We start from the raw sequence: 22,956 nt of genomic DNA, 5'->3' as shown, positions 1-22,956 counted from the left end.
TAGACTTTTACATATCTCCAGTTAATACAAATTCAGGTGTGTATGGTACAATAGGCAAAATATAGAGGTGACCTTCTGCCTTTACTTCAGACAGATTGGACATAGGCTCGCAGTGATCAAGACAGACTGGCACTTTCCACAGGATAGCAAGAGCTGTTACACAGAGAAACCCTGTCTCAAACAAAACAAAACAAAAAAAGGAGTCCTCCAACTTGTTCATATTTTAGGACTCCTCAAACTTGAAAAGAAGAGAGAGCAAGAGTACCTGTACCCAAAGAATGTCTGCTACAACCCAATTAATTTGCATGACGAACAAATGGAGGTCTGTGAGTATAGAGTGCTTGGTTTCTTACTGGCTATCTCTGACTTAAGTATGCAACCCATAATTGTTAATTTAAGTGTTTCTCTTACGGGAGAAAAGGGTCTGGACCTCTTACTCTGGCAGTCTACATGGTGTCTGACTCTGCCTCTCTTTCCCAGAATCCTCCTTGACTCCTAGTCTCACCTATCTTGCTTCCCTATTAGCCAACAGTGCTTTATTCAACAACCAATAAGACACAGATTTATAGAATGACATCTCCCATCATGTGGGGAGGGAACTCTCTCTCAGTTGGCCTCACAACCAGCAACAGTGATGTGAATTGTAATGTTCAGTTCTCCTTTCCTCCCACCCTGGGATTTTCCTAAAGAAACAGGCTAAGCGTGAGTCATTAGAGGCAGAATAGACTCTTGTCAGGTTCACTACTCAGCAGTAGGATACTGTCCTTAGTCTTCTCAGCTACAAGAGTGTGGTGTGGTAACTACGCTTGTGGAGCCCACTGCTGCAGGATAATGGACATTCATAAAAAACATGAATAGCTTAAAATAATAAAGTATTTGATGAGAGAGTAAAGTAATATTTAAAAAAATTAAGCCATGTAAGGATGGGAAATACCATAACAGTGCATGTGGATGACATATAGTGCTTTGCTAACTTTAAGTATTTTAAATGCTAATGAGAAAGGAAAGACTGCTTCAGAGACACATTGGATAGTAGAAAAAAAACTGCTGAATTAAATCAGTCTGTATACTTTAAGGATGTGTTGACCTCTGAAAGATAACAAAGATATGTGTTACATTGGGGAAGAGGTTTTGCTTTTATTTCTACAAAAGTAGAAGGACTATGGATAGCATCAAGATTGGTAAAGATTAGATTCGAACCAGAGATTAAAAGAGGTGATAGTAGATCAGTGTGGCAGTTTAATCTAAACTAGCTCTCCCAGGACTTGATCATTATCTTAATTTTCTCAGGGTTCCCTAAAAGTGCTGTCACCCCCAATACAATGGGAAGTAATTCTAAGAACATAATACCCACATTCCCAAAAGGTGAGATGGGTGGTTTTGGGTTGTTTTGTGAATTATGGATGTTTGTCATTGTATAGTAGGGTTAATTACAAGTTGTTATTGGTCATGGTCAGGGAGGAAACTAAGCAAAGGAAATTAAATTCTGGGATCTTGTTTTGGAAAAAAAAAGGATAGGGATACAGGAATGATAGAAAGGTAAATTATTGAATCTTCTTCTAAACTACAAAAAGCAACTACTAGTCTTTATATTATACATTGGTATGGACTTTTGTATATTGATACAAATTTAAGGTTATTTTTACTATACTGTATATATGCTTCTACTCTTGTTTAAGATATTGTACCTATGCAGCACATTTAATGTAATATAAATTTTTACTCCTTGGAAGCTATTATTACAAATTATTTACAAACTATAAGAAATACAGGTTAGTACTAAAATATTGTGAAAGTATAACTAAATGATATTTTTCTATAAATTAAATAAAGATGCTTTAAATTCCTTCCTGTTGTGTCACCATAATTACACGTTTAAATTTTTGTTAATAGTAATTGATGTTAATTTATAAAAAAAAGAAATACAGGTTAGTAGTTAGTCATCTAACAATCAAATTTGTGACCATGTTAGTTATATTTTCAAATACTTTAGAGACCTACAGAATGTGGCATTTAAGAAGTTTTAATAACACAAGGCTTCTTATGACAATGAGACATGTCTGCTACTGACAGCACCAATTAACTTCAAAAAAACGAATGATGGGCATCAAAGAACCTCCATACAGATTTTTCTTTCATTGTTGCAAAGTTAGCCACTGAGAAAGGAACTTCCCTTGTCTTGACTGCTGACAGTATGTATCCAAATTGGACAAGCAGGATACAAAAGGACACTGCTGAACTTTGCCAAAACAAGGTTGGCAGTCCTTTAAAATTCCTGCTTCACAGAAAAGTCTGTCAGATATCCTAAGCCTATAGGTCAAAGATGGATGCCCAACATTATAGAGGAATCATAGGTGACTGTCCAGGCAGCCAGATGTCTCTGCCATTTCTATAGTTTTGGGAGTTGTTTGCTCTGTACATCCTGTTTACTTAGGTAATATTATATCCTCCTCAAGTTTCCGATGGGGATAGAAAGGAGATAGCTATAGTTACAGTTTTCCTTGTCACAAAATTCAGAAAAGAAACTCACAAAAGAGGTGTAATGTGTATAAAGTTGAGAGTCATAAAAGCTTAAATTGTTTATCTAAGAAAATGTTTGGAGATCTAAAAAGATAGTTCTGGGTTTGTAATATAAGTTAGGATAGAAAGTGAATTAGGTACAAAATTTACCAACATAGTATAGACAATGGAGTATTTTCTCTGAATTTGCCAATTTATAGGCTGGACATTGTGAATGTAATTCTTACCCAATAATTATTCTTACTGTTTATAGTTATACTGTGTTAGAGTTAAAATCTTCCCTTTTTATTTAGACAAAAAGGGGGAAATGCTGTTTTAAAGTCAGGACTAGCAGTTCACCCTTCTTCCTATACCCTAGACAGTGAGGAATGAAGGAATATACTAATGTTAATTCTGGCTCAGATGAGATATGCCAAGGTCTAGGCTTGGGTAAAGGTTGTGCTAGACTCCAGAGACCCAGAAGTGGTACAAACATGTGTTTCTGTTCATTCTTACCAGTAGTGAGTCTGTGGTACAGGCTTCCGCTCAGGTAAGCTTATTGTTTGCTTGAATGTGGACGGTGGGGGAGCAAAGGGGAAACAAGCAGTGCTTGCCACTAGCCCCTGTCAAACACCAGCAAAAGCCAGAGAGACTCTGCAGCTAGGACAAGATTGGATATGTCAGGACCTCAAGCTGTTTGAAGACACCAGAGCCAGGCTAGACTCACCTTAAGTTCTCCATAAGATTTTTCAACTTTAGTTTCCTCAGCTATAGACATCAAAACAAGTTAAAGATAAAATATACACAGCAAAGTATATTCTTTCTGAAAATGTTGTAGATTTATTTATAAAGGAGAAAACTGAGAAGGGAGATGGAGGCAGAGGAAGAGGAGGAGGAGGAAGGGTACAGGAAGAGGAAGAGGGGAAGGGAGGAGTAGGAAGAGACAGGTATTGTCTTTCCTGTCCACATAGCTCACCAGGGACAAATATATCCCTCAGCTTCACTCGAAGCCAAGGAATTGCCTACTGCAGTGAGGTTTGTGGAGCTAAGAGCCTCACAGAGGCTGCGTGCAAGGCCCCCACAACAGCGCAGAGCTTGGCCACCACTTTTATGGAAGAACCGTCACCATGAGGGAGCTCCGGAAGTGAGTGTCCTCATCCTTCCATCAACAGGCTCAATGGTGTGGGCAGGAGGACCCACAGTATGCAATAACAAATCCAAGAGACTCAGGTAACGAAAACTAGGCTGGTTATTTTCATTTCTGTGGAACTGGGAGCCAACCTCAACAAAATGGTGGGTATGCTGACTCAGAGGCCAGCTTTCATAATGCCAATAATGGGTGGCCCCTTCTCCCTTTCCTCATTGGCTGGCTAATGGTGGAGAGGGGAGACAGTATTACACATTATCTGCCACTCAAATTCATCTTTTTCTCAACAAAGACTAAGGTGAGGGTGCGGGGGCAGAATTGTTCATCTCTGTGTTTTTTACCCTGTCTGTTACAAAACTTATCAGAAACACGAGTTTTATCAGTCTGTGGTTTACTAGGCAAACGTTGCTGTTAATAATCTCTACTTGAACCTCTTAGTTTGAGTGGGGGTGGCTAGGACAGCAGGGGCCAGTGTTTTTTGTTCATCTGTTGGTAGGCTCCAAGGCACTTTTGTCTTGAAAATGGACATTTCTACTTTTTATCTTTACAATGGGCTCTGTGATTCCACAGAAGAGGAAGAGGTAAGACATTAGGCACTGTTTCCAAAAGTTCACACAAATAGGCCTTTTGCACTGGGGGAACACTAAGGGACTTCAATCTAGACAATAGATACAACTACAGTTGCTGAGGGAATCAAAGTGTGGGAAAATTCCCTGTTGCTCTGTCTTCAAAGAAGGGTAGGGCATGGCCTGGTATGGTGGTACAGTCAAGTTTTAATCCCATCACTCAGGAGACAGAGTCAGGCAGATCTCTCTGAGATCGGGGTCACCTTGATCTACCGAGTGAGTTCCAGGACAACCAGGGTTACACATAGAAACCATGTCTCAAAAACTGAAAAACAAAAAAGAAAAAAACAGGGTAAGTTCTGTGTGAACTTTACAACGCTCCATGGGTGGGGCTTGCTGCTAGCCCTAGGTCACTTCCTTGACGGTGGTGTTTCTCTTCCTAAATTCTGTTAGCTTACTCCATCCATTCCCCCCACGTACAGCTAAGCTTTTATGTCTTCAGAAGCAATGACGAACATTTAGGGAAAGGAATGAGAAGAACGAGAGCTCAAACCTGCAGAGTCATGTGTACCTTTCCATCTATGTATGTCCAATTATTTTAATTGCACTTCCTGAAAAACTGAGGCCAGCCAGTTGGTAGACTCTCAAAGGCTCATTAGAGCCCCAATATATGCAAAGACTTCTGGGAAGGTCATCATGTGGCTTAGGTTTTAGAATCTCTCCTCCAAAATTCTGGGATTGCATGTCTGCCACTCCACTCTTAGCTTGATATGCTTTTAGAAATTAATGCTGCTGTGTTCCACCCATCCCATTGAGTGTATGTGTGTGTGTGTGTGTGTGTGTGTGTGAGAGAGAGAGAGAGAGAGAGAGAGAGAGAGAGAGTGTTTGTGTGTGTATGTGTGTTTCATACCTGTGAAATGCAGACAATGGCCAAAGAAAGAACCGGGATGTTCTTATCTGTCAGTTAGCTTTATTGCCTTGAGACAGGGTCTCCCCCTGAGCCAGAAGCTGGACATTTTATCTAGGCTGACTGGCCAGGGGCTTCCAACATCTACTCATCTCTCCCTGGTGCTTGGGTCACAGGTATGAATTGCCATACCTGGCTTTTTACCTGGGTGCCAGGGATTACAACTCAGCTCTTTATGCTTACAGACTCTTACCTTCTGAGCTATCTCTCTAGCACAAGGTTCTAGAGACTTGATTCCTTGCCTCCCTGCCCCCTTTTGCCCTACAGGAGTTTGGGGAAAAATAACCATCTCTTTGTTTTTGATTATTTCTTATCTTGAGAAGCAGAAGTAATGCCATCTGCTGTTCCGATGTCCTGGGTAAGCTGTGAAAGGTAGGGTGAGGTATGTTCGAGCTCTACAAAGAGCTTATGTAAGTGTTACCTACAGAAGTCAAGGGAGGGAGGGCCATTAACTGCGTAGCAGATTTTCATTTCAGTGTGTCCATGGGTATTTAGTGAACATTGATCTCTCCTGTCAGAATCAAACACACAAGACTCTCAGGCCAGATTGCTTTGCAACTTTTATGTCATAGTGTGTAACCAGTTTCAGATGTGCAAGAAATAACACATTCATCCCTGAAACCCTTTGCATGATGGACAGAAGCAAAAGCAGGTGAAATAATAAATGACTTTATATTTCCCATCCTGCTTCAAAAAATGCCAACTCAGAGTCAATCACGTTTCATCGTTACTCTCATCTGAAATGACTTGTTTTTAAAACAAATGTGTGTGGTGGCAGTGGAGGCTGCATGAGTGTGATAGGAGTGAGTGTGTGTGTGTGTGTGTGTGTGTGTGTGTGTGTGTGTGTGTGTGTGTGGCGGGGGGGGGTGCTGCTTTTGTCTCCTGTGAGATGTCATGACACTATCTCTGCCATTCAGACCTCTTTCTTGTTTCCTGGAGCAGGAAGTTCACAGAAGCAGACAGGTGAAATCTCACACCCAGGGTGTAAACCAGGGCGAAGTCCTTCGTATCTCTGTGATTCAGTCTGGATCGGTTACTTTTCTTATCACTGTGACTAAATACTGGGTGGGAAGCAGCTTGAGGGAGGAAGAGTTTGTTTGGGCTCACAGTTTGAAGGTGGAGCCCATCGTGGTAGGGAGGCGACAGTGACGGTGTCAGGAGCTTGAGTCCCATTCCATCTGGAGTCAGGAAGCCTGGAGAAAGATGAACACCGGCGGTCAGCTGGCTTCGTCTGCTTTTCGTTTGTTTGTTTTTCCAGTCTGGGACTGGTGCAGCCCACATTGATGATGACTTTTCCTGCCTTGGTTAACCTATTCTAGAAACTTCTCCAAAGACTCACCCAGTGGTCTGTTTCTATGGTGATTCTAATCCCATCCAATCAAGATTTAGCATCAAACAAACGGAAAGACGGAGCATCCTAGTCTATCCATTTGTAGACTGCCTTAGGTGAGACCTAAGAGAGCTGTAGCAAAGAAAACAGATTGAAATACATAAAGCACGTGGGACTTGGGGCTTGGCCAACAGCTGGTTATTGTTGGTCAACCTCATGGTTCCCAATAGGTAAGCATCGTAGTGTTCATTTTATGGACTGCTGTAAGGATACATGGCTGTCCTGGGAATGGAGTAGACACTGGCTTCATTCATATTAGGGCATAGTTCCTTCGGGGATTTTAAAAATTGACTTAGGCAATATCCAGGTTTATTTATAAAGCCAGAACACATTATTCTCTGGGTATAATTAAGCACTTTAAGAGCCCAAATAGGAAACAATTAGTCACTAGTAAATGGTAATCTTAATAATTCTAGATAATTACAAAGGAACTTCCTGTGGCTCATCATTGGGGAGAAACAGCTTTTTCATGCAGCCAGGGGATAGCCTAAAAACCGGAGGTATATGGCGTTACACCAGGACCTTACTGTTTGTTTGCAAGCAGGATGGTATGGAGTGAGAGGCAGAGGCCAATCTCTGCTTCATTAATGTCTGCTCATTCATTTCAACACTTCCAACATCTCTATCCTGGTGACAGGTACCCACATCTCCAGGGACAGCTTCACTCTTAAGACCCTATGACATTCTCCCCAGAGTCATGAAATTATCTCTTAAAGAAACATCAATATTAGCATGCCACTTTCTGGCATCATGTATGTGTGTATTTTTAATTTAAAAACATTTTCTCAAGTCTGAAGGTAGAAAAGATTCTAGCATTAGGAACACAGCCACAAAAGATGTCTCTAAGTAAGCAGAAATGCTCAGGCTCCAGAAACTGAAACCCTCCATGTGATCCCTTGTAGATTTTTAGTTTGAATTGTCCCTAAGATTGCATTTTGAGTGCTTGCTTCCCAGCCTGGGGGTGCCATTTTGGGAGATGTTGGGATTTTTTAGGTGGGGCCTAAAATGGGTCACTAAAAGTTGGCATTTGAAGGGCACACCTGGCACTTCCTACCTTTTTCTCTACTTTCTGGTCTACTTCGATGTGAACAACCACACTCAACCGCTGCTCCCAATGCCACGAATGGAGCTGCTCCTCCATGCCTTCATCCCTGGGGACAGGCTGAAGCCACCAGCCAAGAATACACCTCTCCAAATGGAAGCAACATCTGTGAGGGTCACATCACAACAACACAGAGGTTACTAAGCCATTCCTTAACCAGTTACTCTATGGTGGGACCATAGGCAAGGTGCTTAGACGCTCAGTGAAAACTGTAGGTGCCTACTATTTGCTTTTTTCCCTAAGGCTTATGGTTTTTTTTTTGTAAATTTTGTATGTGTTTGTGTTGGACCATGTGTGCATGTGTACATGTGTGTACACGCTGGTGTCCTGCATGCATAGGTAGGCCAGGAGACAACTTTAGTATTGTCCCCTCAGGACCTATCCATAAAAGGCAGGGTCTCCCACCGAGATGTGGGGTTCCCTCATTACTGTCCAGTAGACCCCAAGTATGCACTAGTCTCCACCTCCCAGGGGCTGGAATTACAAGCATGTGCCATCATGCCTAGCCTTTGTTTCTAGTAATGTCAGAAGCTATAACCATAAAGTCTCACCAACATTTCCACCTAAAAATGAGCTGAACAAGGGCAATGCTACCAGACATGCCAAAACGGGGGTGGGGGGCAGCAAGAGGCCTCAACCCTACAACACTAGCCTTTAATTACACACAGATTCTAGGAACCGAACTCAGATCATTGTCCTTACAAGGTATGCATTTTATTGACTGAGTTATCTCCGCAATCCTTTAATTCTATTTTCAAGTGAAATGTCCAGGTTCATCTGCAGACCAGTAGCAAAATCAATCAACCAACCAATCAATCAATCAATTGACCAATCAGCATTTCCCTCTCAGGTTGAATTAGGTGTTCTCATCTGAGACTGTGCTGCTATGTAGCTGGGATACACAGGCTTCTACAATGTCCTCTGTGCTCGGGCTAGTACCCATGCTCATTCAATGTTGAATTATAAATATTTTAGCAACATCCAATCCTCCTCTCACCCTGATCCCACTGAAGAGAGTTAGCAAGTCTGTGAACTCCAGGATCAGAAACCTGAGTGTAAATGCTGACTGTGTGTTCTTAGGCAAGTCACTAAAACTCTACTGCCTTAACTTCCTGATTTATAGGGGTTGGAGAGATGGCTCAGTGATCAAGAATACTTGCTATTCTTTCAGAAGTCCTGACTGAGTTCAATTCCCAGTACTCACATGGTGCCTCACAATCATCTATAATTATAGTGCCATATATATGATTCCCTTTCCTTATGTACACACAGAAAAAGTAGTCATGTACATAAAATATATGAATACATCTAAAAAGGAATGTAAGAAAAAATCCCTGCCACACAAAGTGAGAACATAGAAGGTACAATGAGGAACACAGAAGGTACGACTGAGCAGCCACTGCTGAGCATCAAGCTCTAATGTGGTAGAAAGCACACACCAGTAAACGTTCATTATTATCTTTACAGTATGAGAAAAAAAGCTCAGAGACTATAGGTATAAATGCAAATAAAGACCCTTGTCCAAAGACAGAATTGAAGGCAAACACAACTACTGGAAATTTCATAAAAAAGAACGGTGTACACAGAAAGGAGGGCAGGAGAAGAGAAGAGGGTAGGGGAGGGGAGGGGAGGGGAGGAGATATTTTTAGGCTGGCAGAATGTTCTATCATGTGGATGGATTAATGTTGGTCTTGAAAATGCATTGGGTCCCACTGAGTTGAGTCAGTCCTCATGAGGGCAGGGTGTAAAGTGAGGCCACCCAGCATGCAGCCTCGTTTGCATACGACAGTTCTCTTTCCACTTTGCCATGTTGCCTTTGCCAGTACTCTGGTGCCATGAGTTGACATGGAAGACGGACTTCTGTCCTGTTTACTTCACTGTGCACAGTTTATAAATAAGTCCCTTGGAGACCGCGGTTGTTAATCTCCATGGGATTTAGACTTACCTAGGGGACTTGCTTCTGGGAATGCATATGTGGATATGTCCCCGAGGGCAAAACCCTACTCTTAATGTGTATGCATGATCCCATAGGAAGGGTACCAGCTGGAAGAAAACGGGGAAAAGAAAAAGCCAACTGGACAGCAGCATCCATCTCTTGGGACATCCTGACTTCTCAGCTACCTCATGTTTCCACCATGAGTTCCCTCAACCACCAAGCAAGTTAATTCTTCCCCCATTAAATTGCTTTCATCATATATTTGGTCACAGTGCTGAGCAAAATGACCGGCATAGGAAAGAATACAGATTAAAACAAGAACATGCACAGTGCCTGCTTGCACTGAGAGCACAACTCCCTTTGAGACAGTTCACACGGTGATTGGAGATTAGATGGCATGACATACTTAAAGTCCTTAACACTGTGCCTGGCACTGCTTTTAAATGCCAACTATTACTACCACCCTCTTGATGCTGATCTTTCAAACTTGCATCTAAACCATAGCATGGATTTCACAAAACCAGTCTGGGAGGAACCCTTCCTTCTGTCACCTCAGGGTCCAAAGACTTTGCCAAAAAAAATTATGGCAAATCAGGGTTCCCAGGTCACATGGGTAATGACTCTGAGCCATATTGTCCTTGGGTGAGAAACTATGATCTGCCACCAGATGTTGCTCAGGGACTGCAGGGAGGTTAAATGACATGAAACATTTGGGTATGTGGTATACAGTTAGTCCCCAGTGTGGAAACAGTGGCATTGCTGTCTTAGCCACACAAAGTTGTGCCCTCAACAATCAGCTATACTTTGAGATGATAAAAGAAAAGGGTCTGGATAGATGCTGGGGCTGATATTCCTTCTGCTGCCCCTAGGAACAAAAGTTAGCATCCTAAACCCCTTAAAGTCACAGTCACCATGAGGAGATGCTGCCTCCCTGTGGAATTTCACAGATATAGTTCTGAGGCAGCCAAATCTTCTAGCCCAGAATTTCAATGCCAAACCAGTCTTGGGACAATTCCCCAAGCTTCCTAATTGTTTAGTCCACATAGTATTAATATTCAAATCACATTGATTGCATCTCAGTGTTGTCCTACTTAATACAGCAAATCACAACACACCTGCCCCACTCACGGTAATCTGGGTTTCCTTTTGCTCAGCGAATTAATCGGCTATGTGGGATGTGTGTGAGAGAGTGTGGGTGGTGTTTGAAGACGAATAAGATGCGGAAGGAAGAATTAATCTTCTCTGATAGTCAGGGGTTAGAGACAACACATGCTAACATCCTGTCATGTAACACTTCAGGGTCAGAATTAGTTTCAAATCCTCCTTTGGAACCAGTCATTCTTATTTCCCGGGTCTCAACATGCTCATCCCTTCAATAGAGATAATGTTTGGGGCTGGAGAGATGGCTCATCCATTAAAGGGTAGGCTCACAAGCAAAAATATAAGATAATGTTTGGCCACTGAAAAGATTTTCTGGTTGTGTTATCCAATCACTCTCATTAAAACGACAACAGCCCAGCTCAACCCACCTCTCTCTACACTGTGGACCCCAGAGGGAGAGGTGTTTTGCTACTGGCAGCTTTGCCTCCCCTCAGGGCTCCTGATTTCTGTGCTGTGTAACTTGTCTGTGCTCCCACGTCCCCCTCTCTGCTTCCTGCTGCAGGACGGGGGTCTATGAGAGACTTCAGTACCCATCCCTAAGGAAGTTACTAAAGACAGAACATGTGTGACTGAATGCACGGAATGCTGAGGAACGGAGAAGGGAATTGATTCTCTCTTAGTCACAGTACAAGCAAGTAAATCTGCCTAGACTTTACACTTTATTAGATGCCCCTAAGTGTGTATTTATCACTGGGCCTGTCCTGCCAGGACTGTCTCCTTGTTGTTTTCCTCAGCCTTGCTCATTGCTTCCTTCTTAGATGCATCGGTGATTTTAGATCAGGAGCCTTCATCTTATATTAACATTGCAGTCACCTCTTCATTTCTGCCTGCTCACCTAGAGCCTCTGCATCAGAAGCATGAAGCCAAGAACCTTCATCTTTTGGCACGACAAAGCTGGTACACCGTCTAGAACATCCCAACTGCTTTTGGTTTTGTTTATTTTTGTGGCATTGGGCCTTGAACACTTTGCATATGTTGAGTGAGCACTCCGTCACAGAGTTTTTCAGAGGGAACTTCCCTTGGTAGCCCAGGATGGACCAGAACTCAATAAGCAGATCAAACTGATCTTGAAGTCACACCATTCCCCCTGCCTCAGCCTCCCAAATGCTGAGGTTATAGACATGTGCTATCACATGAGCTTCTATCTCATCTCTAAGTTAAACCTAAAGTCTGGTGTCTGGATCCATATTCCGTTTGCTTTCTATATGAGGAAGGAATAGGGGGAATATTTCTACTGACACTGTTTATACACTACTATACTTAGAAGATTTCCCACCCACTCCAAACAACCCCACCCACCCTCTTTCTTCCACAGTAGACATGCTGTCCGGCTCACAATCCATGCTGAGCAATGGCAGAAGCACTAACTACTTTTGTTGTCATGGTGACAGGTACCTGGTGGAAACAGTTTAAAAGAGGTAGCTCCCCGTCTGAGAGAGTACAGTGCGTCATGAAAGAGAAGGTGTGGCAGGGGGAGTGGCTGTGGCTGCAGGAGTGGGGATGAGGCAGATATTTCTTACCCACATCTCCGTGGACCTCACTTCCACTAAAGGTCTCCGCAACCTCCGCAAACGGCATCACGACGTGGAGATCGCCAGTGTTCAAACACAGAAGCCCATGAAGGGCATATCACACTTAAATCTTTCCAACATGTGAATTTCCCCCAAGCAGGGCCTGAGGCAAACACTTGGCACAGGCTGAGAGGGGCATCTATGTTGACATTAGCGGCAAAAGACTGAATGGCAGTGGCAGTGGCTTCATACTGTTCCGCTGATGATTCTTCCGGTCCTTTAACTATTTCTTTTCTGTTCTGGCAAAGGAGAAGGAGCGCCACCTACTGTTAGCACTTACCACATGGCAGACAGCCCCCATCATCTCCATTCACCATGGAGAGAGCTACAGTTTTCCTTCACTCGGGGCCAGGAAAACTAAGACCAAAAGGATATGCACAAGGTCATTCAGCCACAGAGGGAAACAACTGCATCTGAGATGCTCATGCAAGAGGGAAGGAGAACGCAGTCACAAATGAACAAAAACCAGCTACATTTGTGGCAGAATATTCCAACCCAGAGGATTCAGAGGTCCCTAAAAAGGGCTCCAGGGTTGTTGATGCACTCTGCAGAGCCTGTGCTTCAACCCTCCCTCCCACTTTCCCTAACGACCCTTTTCAGATCCCCTTTCCATCTATGCTGTTTGCAATAACTGAAACTGAGAAGCAGGTGGTATTTTACAGAACTGAGTCCAGGGTGGGTCCATTAAACAGACAGAACGTGGTCTAGGAATCAGAGGGGCTGTGAGTTGGGAGTATGTGAATTGGGGGCCATGAGTCAAGGGGGACTGACTGTAAGTCAGGTGGGCTCTAAGTCGGGGACTGTGAGTTAGGGATTTGTGAGTCAGGGCCTGGGAGTCAAGGGTACTGGGAGTTAGAGAACACCTTTGTTAACCTTTAAGCAACTCCTCATTACTCTTGCTCAGTTCTGCACACACACACACAAACACACACACACACACACACACACACACACACACCTGTTTAACCTCCCCATTCCGAAGGAGGGGGGCCTGCTCCAAGTGGTATTTGCCGTTTGCCATTTGTCCATGTGTCTGTGACTTGAAAAACCACAAGAAGCCTTCTGATGGACCCAATCTTGAATCAGTAGATGATGCTGTGAGTGTGTGTGTGTGTGTGTGTGTGTGTGTGAGAGAGAGAGAGAGAGAGAGAGAGAGAGAGAGAGAGAGAGAGAGAGAGAACAAGACACTCACTTCGTAAGAGAACTGGAGACTCAGAATGCTGAAAGTAAAGTAGTTTATGACCTTGTAAACTCTGGTGTCAGCCTAGAGAAAGGGCAAAGGTGGCTGGTGCAGGGGTTTAGCACAAAACAGTATTTTCTTATGTCCCAAACTGCATTCCTCTGCCCTGCTGCGTTCTCACTGGCTGAGCTCTTTAGGGAGCCGATCTTTCCGGTGTCTAGCGTTGCCTGGCCCTGAAGTTCCATCCCATTGGTTCAGGACACTCAGCCCCATCTACTGCATATCTTGGGAGCTGCAGCTTCCTCCTTTTCTGACACACGGGCTCAGTCTTGTAGCCGACTGCCTTTACAGGGATGAACTGAGAGTGCCTACACAGCCCTCCACCTACGGAAGGTAGGGCGCTAGTACCTCCTGCATCCCTGCAATTATTTGATGAGTTCTAAATGGCTAAAATTAAAAATAAACCATACGTATTCAATTCTAACAGTTCCTGTGTGCATTCATGTGTGTGTTAGCACACATATATGTGTACCTGCATAAGAAGGTCAGACATCAACCTCAGGTGTTGTTCCTCTTGTTTTTTTGAGACTAGCTGGCTAGCAAGCCTCATGGATCTGCCTATCTCCCCTCCTCAGTGCTGGGATTAGAATTACACTCATGCACTCTCACCTTTTTTGTTTTTAACATTGGTTCCGGGACTCGAACTTCGAGCTTGCAGAGCAAGCACTTTACTGGCTGAATCATCGCTGCAGTCCAGCAGGTGGTTTTATTTGTATAACTTCTTTGCTTCTCAGTTAACTTGTCTTCTCAGTAGCTCTATTCTCGACCATCCGCTGGCCCTCTCATGAGTCATTTGATCTCCATTTAGACCTTGCTTCCACTTGGAAATGTATTGTCTTTTACAGCCACCGAACTTCGTTGGTCTAGCCCAGGCTCTCCCTGGAGTATTGCGTTTCTGCTTGTGTGACAGGAGCCAGGCTTTTGTGACCCATTCATTTTGCTGGGTTTATATTTTCTTGTGTCTTTTCTGGCTTTTCACTCCTCACTCCCCTATTACATTTTGCAATCAACTGATTTTAATCTTCCTGGCTGTTTCACTGGGCTTGGCTGGGCCCTAGTTGATTTTCTCTGTTTAAGGGTTTATTTCTCAACATGTTTTGCCTCTTCTCCCTTCCTCTTAGATGTTGCTGAGGAGTGATGGCTTTCAGCCTCCTAGCAAGCTGCTCCACAAGGGGGAGTGACCACATGTCCCCATTTGTCTCAGAGAGCCTCTGTTTGGCTTGCTGTTCTGAGGTCCAGTCCAAGAACTGTTTTGAAATTTTTTTCTCTTAAATGATAAGACCTATTTGAAAGTGCATTTTTCTCAGAGCTGGGGATGGCTCAATTAATAATAAAGTCCTTGCCTAAACAAGCATTAAGATCTGGATTCAGATCCTCAGCACTCATTTAAAATGCCAGGCACAGTGGACTAGAACCTTAGCACTGAGAAGGCACTGACAGGCAGCTTCTTGGAGCTCTCGAGTCAGGTGATCCTTCAGGCTCAACAAGAGATGTGGTCTCTGGGGAAACAAAGGAACAAACAAACATGGAAAACAAAAGGGGAAGACACCTAACAGTGACCTCTGGCCTCCACGTGCACACATGTGACAATGTGCTCATGCCTCTTAAGCCAGCAAGCTATGCTTTCACATACTTGGACTCCGTGGGTTCTTGCACAGGAAGTGTGTTCTGGCACGTGTTGCTCTCTGGGTTGACCTATAGCCTGGGAAAGGCCTCTGCTTTGCATTTCCTCTCCCGAGGCTGCATTTAACAGTGTTGTTGACTTCTCTTCTAGTCAGTCTCCAGCTTGTGCCTAGGCATCCACGTGGACTGTTCCTTAGGGAAGAACACGAACAGGCTGGAGGTGAGGAATGAGAAATCCGGGGGAGAGAAACAGCATCAGGCCTGTTCATTTTTTTAGACTAATGTTAGGAGATTAAAATTGCCAAGTCCTAAATGTTGACTCAGGATTTTTCATGAAAACAGGGAATGAATCCTGGAGTTCCCTCCCTCCACTCATGTTCTTCCAAGAGCTTCAGATGGCTCACATGACCTTGATCACAACTCCAACATCAATTATCCAACCATAGGCAAGTGGCCATAAATCTCTTGTCGGTTTCCTTTGACCACTTGAAAATACAAATAAATATTTGATCTCTTGGAATTAAGATGAGATGATGACTGTACAAAGCTGAATTTAACAAATACCACTAAGTACAGATACTAAAATGGCTACTTCGATGTTCTGTGAATTTCATTTCCAAAGACCAGGTTGCCAGACTCTAGGACCCACCTCCCTACCCTATAATGGATACACCATAAATCATGTCCCCTTATTATTCCCATCTTCCTGCAGCCCAGGGAACCAAGAGGAAACTTGACTATATGTCACCCCATTCTTCCTCTGAGGCCTATACGAAGGGCTCCCCACTCTGCCTCAGGGCCTGAAATCTCCTTGAAGCCCCTGCTCTGCTGCTCTCTGCCTGTGTCTTTGTCCTTGGCTGAATAAATAATAAACTTCTACCCAAAAGGACAGTCTGCTTCAGTGTCCCCATTGAACCCCAAATCCAAGACCTTGTATGTTAAGGCAGGGTAGTCACAACAGCTATCAGCATGCAAATCAAAGAAGCTCGGAGCATAAGTCAGGGGCAGAGTTCAGGCTTAGTGTGTAAGAGACCAGGGTGTGTGTGTGTGTGTGTGTGTGTGTGTGTGTGTGTGTGTGTACATTCCCACACTTAGAAAATGTCATCCCATACCTTAGTACCTTTTGTACATCTTTGCTGTCTGTCTCTCCCTCCCCTCACCCCATCTCTGATTTCTATGTTCTTTTCTTTTCTCTGCTATTAAATAAATATATTTGATTTCGTAGCATCTCAGCAGTAAAATGTAGAAACTGGGACCTCTCTTGGTCATATGAAGGAATGGGTCTTACACCCTCCCCCAGCCCTCTTTTTAATTACTCATTTAAACAATGTCTGATGTCTCCTTTATTCAGTGGAATGAACTGTTTGACAAGGGGGGGTATGGCAAACTTTACTTTAACTGCAAGCTGTGACACTTTCTTTGCATGGAAACACATTCTCCCAGAGAGGCACTTTGAGTGATACCCAGCAACCCATCATTGTCCCCAGTAAGTCACTCATGCCTTGGGTCACGTTTATCTTCTTATCGTGAAAGAAAATGATGTGTTTTCTAAGACTGAGGGCCCTGGAATCCTGTCAGCAGGGTGCCTGTTTGAAGAACAAGAATTTGGTGAGAACTGTTAGTCTTGGGAGCCCTCAAAGAGCCCAGTTTCCAAGATGCACACAGTTTTAAACAGAACCGAAGCATCTGGGCATAGGAAGATGTGGCTGTTTCTTCAGGCTGACAGGCATCACTTTCCCCAGAGAGACTGCAGACAACATTATTTCTTGAGCTTACATTACTGCTGGCCATCAGGCAGAGTCTGTCATGTCCTTGGACTGTTGAGACAAAACAGTGCTGTTCTGTTTGAATCAACACAAATGCCACCTGGGAAAACTGTCCAACTTTGTAGTTTCTCTTTCCCTTGGCTTGTTTTTTAACTGCTGCTATAGAGCAGGCAACTGGGATGAAGGGTAAGAAATCTGAATTTAAAGATGGGCACCCTGAACTCATACTCAGGCCATACAGGCCAGCTCTCAGTCTCCCTGTGTGGTGGTTGTCAACCGAAATCACACATGACACGATGTCCGTGAAGATGGAGAACGTTGCTTGTCACACCGAGTAAGAAACCCCACCTGCAGGTGTGGGTAGATTTCTCTCCAAGCGGGTGGGATTCGGGAGCTTTCGGAGCTGTGGTGGGTGGATGCGCAGCCCTCTAAGTTGTATGGACCTTCACCCCCTCCTGATATGCTTCATTCTTTATGAGAACTGTCTCAAATGAATGTGCTTACCATCACAGGGGAATCCATCGGCCCGTGCCTGGCCAATCAAATCACTCCTTTGGATTTTGTTTTATTTCAAATATTTTTCGTGCATCCATATATTCATATCTTAGAGGTTTATCTCATCTTTTTAAAGATCTTTTTGAGATGTATTTCTTTTGATATTTTATGTATGTGGGTGTTTTGCCTGCGTGGATGTATACCATATACATGCATCAATACATGCATGCATCAGTACATCACTGCTCAAGGAGGCCAGAAGAGGGTATTGAATGCACCAGGACTGGAGTTACAGACTCTTGTGTGCCACGTGGGCTCTGGGAATTGAACCTGGGTCCTCCAAAAGAGGGGTCAGTGATCTTAACCACTGAGACTACTATCCAGTCTTACATATTCATATTTTTTCTATTGTCTACTCTGATTTTTATGGGATCTTTTTTCTTTGAAGACTATCATGACACCCATTAAAGGTCTCAGAATGAGTCACACTGACTGTAGGCCAAGGACTTATTAAACACTTTCAGAAATGTTTGCTCTGGGAAATGTGTGCTTTGTTTATTGTGCTCCCTTTGTGCTCCCTTTCCCCAGAGGGGAGGTAAAACAATTAAAATGTAAGAGCTGTCATTTGGGGTAGTCTATTAGAGGATAAATACGCTGGAATCAGAAGATTTCTTCCTGTTGTCTCCTGTTTATTTTCTGTGTGCCAAGCTCTGGACATTGGCTACTTGACTCAACATACTTCTCCCCTTCACAAATGGATCACTGCAAGGGAAGCTCACAGTTTCAGCCAAGCTGTCCCACCATGGAGATGGAGCTCCTAGGATCCAGCTGTCTCCAATACTGGGACATAAGTACTGAAACCATTGCCTGGCTTTTTGCATAGGTGCTAGGAATTTGAATTCAGTTTCTCATGCTTGCACAGCAAGTATCCTTACTTACTGAACATCATCCCATTGCCAATGATCGTGTGTGTGTGTGTGTGTGTGTGTGTGTGTGTGTGTGTGTGTGTGTGTACACACATGCACCAAGGTTCACACACGGAGGTCAGAGGACAACTGGTGTGAGTTGGTTGTTTCCTAACATGTGGATCCTGGGGATCAATCTCAAATTACCTGGTTTGGCAGCAAATTACTTTACTTCTAAGCCAATTGTCACCCTCCTCCTTTTAAAGTTAGGTCCTCGTGCTTTTCAGACAAGCACACTACTGACGGAGCCCCCAGGGTCCACCTTTCCCTGAATGAGGTCTCTAAGCAGGGCTCTGGGCAGCTCCTAGGGCTTCTGGCAGTTGTGTTGGACAGAGTCCCCTGCTCCTGACAGCACTTGCACACAGTCTCATGTTTAGAAGGAAGCCCACCCCCCACTTTGAGCCCTCATAAAGACAAATCTGAAGGAACTTCCCGAACTAAAGTGACTCAAGGGAGTCTGGGAGCACGCTGACACAGGGGAAAGAAGCAGACACTGGTCCTCTGATAATAACGGGCTGCTATGGACAGCTGAATGAAGTAATTTAGACTGCAAGCCGCCACCTGCCAACCTGTCTCTTCACTCACTGCCCCACCTCTGGAATAACAGCGTGAAAAACAAGGGCTATAGCATAATTACGAGAGGAGAGAAGACTTCTTCCTACAAGGCACGGAATGGCGTAGTCCTCCAAGACATCAATCAACACAGACAAAATCCCAGAAAAGCACCAGTCAGTTAACTGTTTAGAAGTGGCCATCTCTGACAGCCCTTGCTAGATCCTGGGGCTACCACAGGGGAAAGATATGTAACATGTGGTGCTTGAAATCCAGTGAGGTAGTCAGACTTGGAACAAACCAAGAATTACATACATGATTAAGCTAGTACACATATGCACAAGGCTGCATACGACTCATCCTTGCTACATTTGCTAATGACAGTCCCCAAAGCATAATCGATCATCATTATATGAGTAATCAAGGCCCCAAAGCATAATCGATCATCATTATATGAGTAATCAAGCTGTTATCTCTCAGGTCTAAATCCAGTCCTCTCTATTCTGTCCCTGTGGTTATGCACAAGATAAATTTCCCAATCAACTTTGTCGGGGTTTTCCTGCTGGGTTCTGATCCTGGGAAGCCTACGATGGGCTTGGAAGGCAGTAGGCATGACAAGTGGGAGGCTTGGGAACAAAGGCTCTGGCCCCTGTGACTGGGTCACAGCACTAACATTTTAGCCAAGCAGCAGGAGCCAGCTCCACCCTGGAACTCCAGTGTTCCCAGGGCTAACCCTGAGCCTCCTCACAAAACCTTAGCTTACCCCCTCCTGCCATATGCACTCCTAAATGTCGATGACCTCCAGCTCCCTCCTGGAGGGTCTGTGGGTGAATGTGGCTGTGTAAGGTCTCCCTCTTCCATGCACTAACATTCCACTAAATCTCTGTTTAAATGCCTAGGAGCGTTTCTGTTCCCTCACCTAAGTTCTGCCCTGGGCACCTTGACTTTGAGTCACGCTCTGCCCACAAAGAGAAGGCCAGTGATTCTTTCAGCTGGCCAAAGTAAAGAGACCAGTTGGGGCTGGCCCTCCTCTTTAGGGTAGCCTGCCTCTTTAGGATGGCCCTCCTCAGAAGTCAGAATCTGGGGGACATTGGCTATAGTATCCGGAGAGAGAGCAGAAGTCTCCGAGGAGTCCATGCAGGAAGGGAGAGCTTCTTATCCAGTGGGAAGGAACCAGAACACAGGCAAACATGAACCAGGCAGGATCAGAGTCCCGAGGCTGCTGTCATGAGTTACCACGAGCTGATGTCTTCTGACAACAAAAAAGATTCTCCTAAGTCAGGAGGCCAGAGGTCTGAAATGAGGGTGTCATTGAAGCGCCATGTGAGTCTCTAGAAGAGAGTCAGCTCTTGCTCTCCCATCGACTCTAGACATCACCTGATTATGGCCCTGCGACTCCAACCTCTGCTTCATCTTTATGTCAACTTCTCTTTCTGTGCCTCTTATAACACACAAGAATTGTGACTGTGGTTGGGTTCCCCTGATTGACACTGGAGGACAAGAGTCTACAGTCAGTGTGTCTGGAAAGAACCCAAACCGCACCAGCCGTCTTGTTGCAGTGATAGATACTCTTGACCTCCATTCTGATCATCCACTGACATCAATGTCTGTGTGCACCAGGTACCCACACCGTCCCATGTGATCTTTACTAATGAGAGAGAGAGAGAGAGAGAGAGAGAGAGAGAGAGAGAGAGAGAGAGAGAGAGAGAGAGAGAGAACATGTCCAAGTCAGACGACAATTTTGGTTGTCATCCTCAGAAATGCTCCCCTCCCAACTCTTTTGGGTCAAGGTCTCTATTAGCCTGGAGCCTGAAATTCATCTAAAATGTCTGGCCGGTGAGCCCCAGAGTTCCACCTGTCTCGGCCTCCTCTGGTTAGGGTAGAATTCAGGTCTTGATGTCTACAAGGTAAACCTTTCACTGAGGCGCGTCCGCAGTCTCTGCTCTGAAAAATCATGTGAACGTTTAGGGGTGCCTTAGGAACAAAAATCTGTATAGTCACACGACACGCACAGCTGTGTACTATCAAGGGAGCTCAGAAATGCTGGTTTGTGCCTTAGGAAGCCCCAAGCAAAGAGCCAGCAGCCTCATTAATCTCGGTTATAGAGGAGCTGAGCACGATAACGGAACCACACAGACTGCTTCCGACACCTGTTCTTCCTCAAGAAGCCAGTGCAAATTCAGGAACTCTAGAATGAATGAGAATGCTGTTGGGGAACGCATTGTGGCGGTTGACTCCAGGGATGACAGAACACAGAGTGTTATTGAAGCCTTGTTAATCTCACGACGGGGGCGGGAGGGGGCGGAGAGAATTTGCTTTCCAACTCAGAGACAGCAGGAAGGTGGTAGTTCTGGGAACTCACGTGGCTTTCCTCAAAGAAGAGCGATCTGCAAGGTCTTTAGTCACAACCTAAGGTTCTGGTTTCCTGTCTGAACACCCATGGCACTGACCTTCACGGTTTTGTGTTTGATGATATCCACGAAGCCCTGAGCCGCCAAGGACAGCATCCGAAGCACTAGACTCTGCAGTCAGCAACAGCTCTTTGACTGAGCAGCCGCTGAGCATATCTTACTTGTCAACTTCGATTACATCCACATGGAGCGAAGAGCGAGTGCTGTGAGGGGCACTTGACCAAGAAAATTAAAGCAATTTAGCTCTCATCTGGTAAACTGAGGGGAGGGCAGGCCTCCAAGCTGTTTCATTTGCTGATTTTACCCCATGCAGATGGCTAAATGATAGGGATAATCATTTTTTAATGGAAACTTTTTTTTAAATCGGAACTGGCATTTCTTTTGCACTACAGAGAATTCATTTAAGAATTTTGATAGATTTAATTTTATGTACAACTAATTAATATTCAAATGTAATCCCAACCCTAATTTCAGGTTTTACAGGAGTTTTAATAACTGGAAATTTCAGCACAGAGTTTCACGCATGAGCCTGAAATTGCAATTTGAATATTGGCCAGCAGGTGGCAGTGTCTGACAAAGGGTTTTATTGTAATGTTCTGCCTTCTCCCTTCCCCCCTCCTCGAATTCAAGTTTTAAAAAATCAATATGAATCGCTTATTTTTTACTATTGCAGAAGCGATTGGGTTCAATCCTTTGGAAAATAAAAAATATTTAAAACCAATTCTCTATCCCAAATTGATTTCAATAAGCCGGTATTATAATTACAGATTAATTTTTGATAACTTAGATGAATTTGTACTGATGAGAATAGTTTTATTTCTAGGTGTGTGTGTGTGTGTGTGTGTGTGTGTGTGTGTTTTATCACTCTCCCCTTATGTTTTTGAGTCAGAGTCTCTCACTAACTGTAATGATTTGGTTAGACTAGCAGAGCTGCAAGCCCCAGGCATCTCGCTATTTTTCTCTTTCCTGGTGCTGGGGTTACAGGCTTTTAATAGTGGGTGCGGGGGATCAAACTCAGGTCTTGTAGCTCTGTGGCAATCACTTTAACAACACAACCAGCTCTCCAACCCTAACAATAGCTTTTATTTTTTTAAGCTAAACTAATAGGGGTGTTCTTTCAGTCTTTCTTGCAGCATGAATTTCCAATAGCGTCATCATTAGATCTTGCTGTTATTTCAATTCAATTAACTATTAACGTTTGCCAACGAAAAATTCCACTGTTTCTGCCACAAATCCCTCTCATCTTCCTTTCTTTTAAGAAATTAGTACTAACAGTCAGGCAGTGGTGGCACATGACTTTAATCCCAGCACTCGGGAGGGAGAGGCAAACAGATCTCTGTGAGTTCTAGGTCAGCTTGGTCTTCAGTATGAGTTCCAGGAGAGCCAAGTCTATACATAGAAACCTTGTCTTGAACCCCACCACCACCAAAAAAAAAAAAGGAACAAAATACTAACAAAGAGAAAAAAACTTTAAGCTTAGGTGAGGTGCACTTGCCTGCAATTACAGAACTTAGAAGGCAGAGGCAGGGGGATGACTGCAAATTCAAGGCCAGTCTGGTCTTCCT

At 44.1% G+C, this 22,956-nt stretch overlaps 1 long non-coding RNA gene across 1 annotated transcript; it reads right to left on the bottom strand.

Moving 5' to 3' along the window:
* Positions 1-5,726: 5,726 nt before the first annotated feature.
* LOC110341077 lies at positions 5,727-21,539 on the bottom strand. Its single transcript, XR_002382969.2, has 4 exons — positions 21,431-21,539; positions 12,289-12,578; positions 7,624-7,777; positions 5,727-6,372 (listed from the first exon to the last, which is right to left on the bottom strand). It is a non-coding gene; the product is annotated as an uncharacterized LOC110341077 (long non-coding RNA).
* Positions 21,540-22,956: the final 1,417 nt, after the last annotated feature.

Source organism: Mesocricetus auratus, unplaced genomic scaffold, assembly GCF_017639785.1.
Source record: "Mesocricetus auratus isolate SY011 unplaced genomic scaffold, BCM_Maur_2.0 Super-Scaffold_100676, whole genome shotgun sequence".
Lineage (NCBI taxonomy): Eukaryota > Metazoa > Chordata > Mammalia > Rodentia > Cricetidae > Mesocricetus > Mesocricetus auratus.
This window is presented reverse-complemented; position numbering and strand designations above follow the sequence as displayed.